The sequence below is a fragment of the Cebus imitator genome, unplaced genomic scaffold, assembly GCF_001604975.1.
Source record: "Cebus imitator isolate Cc_AM_T3 unplaced genomic scaffold, Cebus_imitator-1.0 Scaffold654, whole genome shotgun sequence".
Classification (NCBI taxonomy): Eukaryota; Metazoa; Chordata; class Mammalia; order Primates; family Cebidae; genus Cebus; species Cebus imitator.
The window spans coordinates 334,724-339,881 of NW_016107969.1; the positions used below are offsets into that span (position 1 = coordinate 334,724).

Genomic DNA, 5,158 nt, shown 5'->3' on the forward strand with positions numbered 1-5,158 from the left:
GTAACATGAGTGAAACTCCGTCTAAAAAAAAAAGAAATCATTTCTATGGAAGACTATTTTCAATATCATGACAAAACACTGACAGGGCACAAATTATGTGTAAACCTAAAGAGTATATTTCCACTATGACTATAATGTGTATAACAGCTTGAAAAAAATCACTGTCATGTTCAAGAAAGAGAAAAATATATTTCTTCATATTTAAAGCATATTTACTATATACAAATAAATGCTAATGGACCACACAATAAACAACATTGGTAAATCATCCACAAGATCATGTAAGCATAACCAAAATCAATGTAAATTTTGTACTGTCAAATAATCATAGCACTGAGAAGATGAGAAAACATTACAAAAATTAGTCAGGTGTGGTGGCTCACACCTGTACTTTCAGCTACTTGGGAGGCTGAGGCAAGAGAATTGCTTGACCCCAAGAGGCAGAGGTTGCAGTGAGCTTGAATAACTGTCACAAAATTACCTATATCCATGCAAAAGAGGTGCTTTGTCACATTTTTGTCAAAATTTTTTGTATTTTATTTTATAGAGATGGTGTCTTGCACTGTCACCCAGACTGAATGCAGTGGTGTGATCTTGGCTCACTGCAACATCCGCATCCCAGATTCAAAAGATTCTCCTGCCTCAGCCTCCTGAGGAGCTGGAATTACAGGCATGTGACACAACACCTGGCTAATGTTTTGTATTTTTAGTACAGATGGTGTTTTGCTATGTTAGCCAGGATGGTCTCGATCTCCTGACCTCGTGATCCACCCGCCTCAGCCTCCCTGAGTGCTGGAATTACAGGCATGAGCCACCATGTCTGGCCTCTGTATTTTTATTTTTTTTAGATGGAGTCTTGCTCTGTCACCCAGGCTGGAGTGCAGTGGTGCGATCTCAGCTCACTGCAACCTCTGCCACCTTGGTTCAAGCGATTCTCTTGCCTCAGCCTCCCGAGTAGCTGGGATTACAGGCATGTGCCACCATGCCCAGCTAACTTGTGTATTTTTAGTAGAGATGGGGTTTTACTATGTTGGCCAGGCTGGTCTCAAATTCCTGGCCTCAAATTATGCACCAGCCTCAGCCTTTCAAAGTCCTGGAATTACAGGTGTGAGCCACTGTGCCTGGCAGCACATTGTGACATTAATGAGTGGAATGTGTCAGTTATATTGCTTACTACATATTGAAAAGCCATATGTATAATCTCAAAAATTAATTAGTAAAAGATTGTAATTTATGATAAAATCAGCAAGCAAATAATACATTTATACAGCCTGCAGAACTCGGGATCTGGACACAGTAGCTCATGCCTGTAATCCCAGCACTTTGGGAGGCTGAGGTGGCTGGATTACAAGGTTAGGAGATCTTGACCATCCTGGCCAACATGGTGAAACCCCATCTCTACTATAAATACAAAACTTAGCCAGGTGTGGTGGTGGGCACCTGTAATCCCCGCTACTTGGGAGGGTGAGGCAGGAGAATCGCTTGAACCCAGGAGGTGGAGGTTGCAGTGAGCAAGGTTGTGCCACTGCACTCTAACCTGGGCAACAGAGCAAGACTCCATCTCAAAAATAAGACAAAAGCCTCAATTTCTACTTACCACCAGCACACAATATAAGAACTGAAATACATGTTAAGATCACTACCTTGTGATGTATGAGGTCAAGAAAATACACAGCATTATAAGGAATAAGAATTGACTCACAGCCATGCTCGGTGGCTCATGCCTGTAATCCCAGCACTTTGAAAGGCTGAGGCAGGCGGATCACAATGTCAGGGGTTCAAGACCAGCCTGGCCAACATGGTGAAACCCTGTCTTTACTAAAATTACAAAAAAGAAATATCTGGGCATGGTAGGTGGCACCTGTAAATCCCAGCTACTCGGGAGGCTGAGACTGGAGAACAGTTTCAACCCAGGAGGCAGAGGTTGGTGTGAGCCAACATTGCACCACTGCGCTCCAGCTTGGGTGACAAGGCAAGACTGAACCTCAAAAAAAAAACTGCCTAACAACATCAGAGCTTGCAATTATGATGTCACATCTACGGTGTGTCACAGCCTGGCAATACAGCAATTCTATGTATACGTATTGCACTTAGTTATCTAGTTCACTGTGCACAAAATATAAAACATAGAATGTGTGCTGGGAAAATTCATAAACTGAGATCAGAGAAAGCATTGCATAAAACCGAATGCACAATAAAAACATAAAAATCATAATGCAGGTTCCCTGGTCTGAATGTTCGTGTTGACCGAAAGTCATGTTGAGAGTTCTTATTCTCCAATAGGATGTTCCTGCAGATGGGGCCTTTGAGAGAATTTGGTCATGGGTGTTGACTACTGAGGAATACGACTAGTGCTTTTACAAAAAAAACTCGTTAAATCAATAAAGAGCAGAGAAATAAGTGGGAGCAAAGAAAGATGTCCATTCAGAGATCCCCGGATTTAAACTTTTCCTTCCTCACAGAATTCTCCCCCTTGCAGAGTTTCCCCACACACTATTTAAAGGTGTAGGTTCTACTGTGCTTCTCCGAGCTCCACCTGTGTTTACACCTGTAATACATTCCCACTCAGCTGGACATTTTCACTTCACTCTCCACAGTCCAGGGCTCTTTCCTGGCTCCAACATGAATAAACAGGTCAGAAAGAGGCTCCTGCTTATAAAAAGAAAGAAAGATGATGTGCTGGAACTTTTCTAGAGTCCCAGCCCTATGTTTCAGCAGGAAAGAAGACATTCCAGATGGATCGAGGAAAATATTTCACAAATTCCTCCAGTGACTGCCTCCTTCTGAATACATAAAGAGGATTGCAGTATGTGGAAATTGAGCTTCCTTCCAAGCACTACAGAATCGAAAAAACATGTAAGTAGCAAACAGGAAACTAGATACCTGTCTTTAAAATTTTTTTAGACAGACTTTTGCTCTTATTAGTCTCAAGTGCAATGATGCTATCTTGACTCCCTGCAACCTTCGCCTCCTGGGTTCAAGCAATTCTCCTGCCTCAGCCTCCTGAGCAGCTGGGATTAAAGGCATGGGCCACCACCCCTAGCTAATTTTGTATTTTTAGCAGAGATGGGATTTCTCCACGTTGGTCAGGCCAGTCTCAAATTCCAGACCACAGGTGATCTGCCTGCCTTGGCCTGTCAAAGTGCTGGGATAACAGGCATGAGACACTGCACCTGGCGAGAACTAACTTGGTATCTTTAAAGTCTGCCATGAGGTTTTGTTTTTGTTTTTAGAGGCAGAATCTCACTCTGTCACCCAGACGGGAGTGCAGTGGCACATTCCTGGCTCACTGCAGCCTTCACCTCTCGGGTTCAAGTGATTCTCCATGCTCACGTTTTCTAATAGCTGAAATTACAGGCGTGCCCATGCCCAGCTAATTTTTGTATTTTTAGTAGACATGGGGATTTGCCATGTTGGCCAGGCTGGTCTCAGATCCTGACCTGATGTGATCCACATCCCTCAGGCTCCCAAAGTGCTGGGATTGAGGTGTACATGTGTGAGTCACCATGCGTGGCCTGCCATAGGGTTTTATGTCTACTTTAGTTCTGGAATGTACACTGAGATATCATAAAGAACACAGAACATCTAAACAAAAAAGACAGTTTGGCAGGGTGTGGTGGCTCACACCTGTAATCCTAGCACTTTGGGAAGCTGAGGCAGGAGGATCACAAAGTCAGGAGTTCAAAACCAGCCTGAGCAATATGGTGAAACCCTGTCTCTACTAAAAATAAAAAAATTAGCCAGGCATGGTGGCAGGCACATGTAGTCACAGCTACTTGGGAGGCTGAGGAAAAAGAATCACTTGAACCCTGGAGGCGGATGTTGTGGTGAGCCAAGATCATGCCACTGCACTTCTGCCTGGGCGACAGAATGAGACTCCATCTGAACAAAAAAAAGGGCAGGGGATAGTTAAATTTCAGATGCTGCATCATGAAGCTTTTCATTTCAAAATCAATACAGCTTCCATTTTAGTCAAGCAAGGATGCAGCCCCCAAGAGGCAACAAGAGAAAATACAAAGATACGCAAGGGCACATCCCTGCTTCTGGGAGAAGTTGGACTCACCCAGGGAAACCAGGTTCCTGTAATTCTCCAACATCACGTCCCTGTGTAAAGTCTTCTGAGCAGGGTCCAGGCATTTCCACTCCTCCTGAGAGAATTCTATGGCCACATCCCTGAATGTCAACAGACCCTGAAATGAAAGCACATTTTAACCACATGGTTATGGGAGGCGTTCTGATCTTTACAGAGAATGAGAAGAGGAGAGAGGTGGAAGCACGGATTTAATTGCAGGGAATGTTCTGACAAATCGAGAAAGGGATTTTTCACCACATTATGTCTTCCCGGTTGTGTTTTGAAGAGGTGATCATACTTTCTTGGTATACATTTCTTATGGTTGGGGATAATACAAGAAATACACAAACAAAAAATCAATGCAGTGTTCCCATTATAGAAATGTTGGAAACTTTTACACATCAAGTGATATTCAGTATTTAGATGAGACAGAGTATGAGTGATGCCGTCAGAGATGACAGCGTTTACAGAGAAAGATCAGAAACTAAAATTCGGCCAAGTGCGGTGACACATGCATATAATCCCAGCTACTCAGGAGGCCGAGGCATGACAACTGCTTGAAACCGGGAGATGGAGGTTGCAGTGACCCAAGACTGCACCGCTGCAATTCAGCCTGGACAACAGAGTCTTCATCTCAAAATAAAAATAAAAGTAGAATTAGCCAGGCATGGTGGCACACACCTGTGGTCCCAGCTACTTGGGAGGCTGAGGTTGGAGGATGACTTGATCCTGAGGGTGGAGGTTGCAGTGGGCTAAGATTGCACCACTGCACTCCAGCCTCGGCAACAGAGCAAAACCTCGTCTCAAAATAAAATAAAATACATGAAAACAAAATTACTCAAAGTATGAACATGTTTTGTGTATGTATGTCCACAAAATGTTAAAACCTACACAGACTCACTAGAAACTAAATGTTAATACAAAGGGTTGTCATTTTCTCGAGGTTTCCAAACATAAAAGATTTTCAAAATATATACGTGTATGTATATATGCATGTGTATGCACATATGTGTGTTTATACATACATACATAACAGTTTTAAAAATATAAAAAGCAAGTTTTGTTTAACTGAAGAGGAATCTCATC

General features: G+C 42.9%; 1 protein-coding gene and 1 pseudogene across 4 annotated transcripts in view; one reads left to right on the forward strand and one right to left on the reverse strand.

The window, feature by feature from the left end:
- The window catches only part of LOC119469431 (zinc finger protein 160-like), a 609,418-nt gene that overhangs the window by 193,340 nt on the left and 410,920 nt on the right, over window positions 1–5,158 (forward strand). The window lies entirely within an intron of this gene.
- Window positions 1–5,158, reverse strand: part of LOC108295645 — a 24,409-nt pseudogene that overhangs the window by 4,105 nt on the left and 15,146 nt on the right. The window contains exon 3 of the transcript XR_005198226.1: window positions 4,064–4,190. The product of XR_005198226.1 is annotated as a zinc finger protein 888-like (transcript). The remainder of the gene's footprint in view (window positions 1–4,063; window positions 4,191–5,158) is intronic.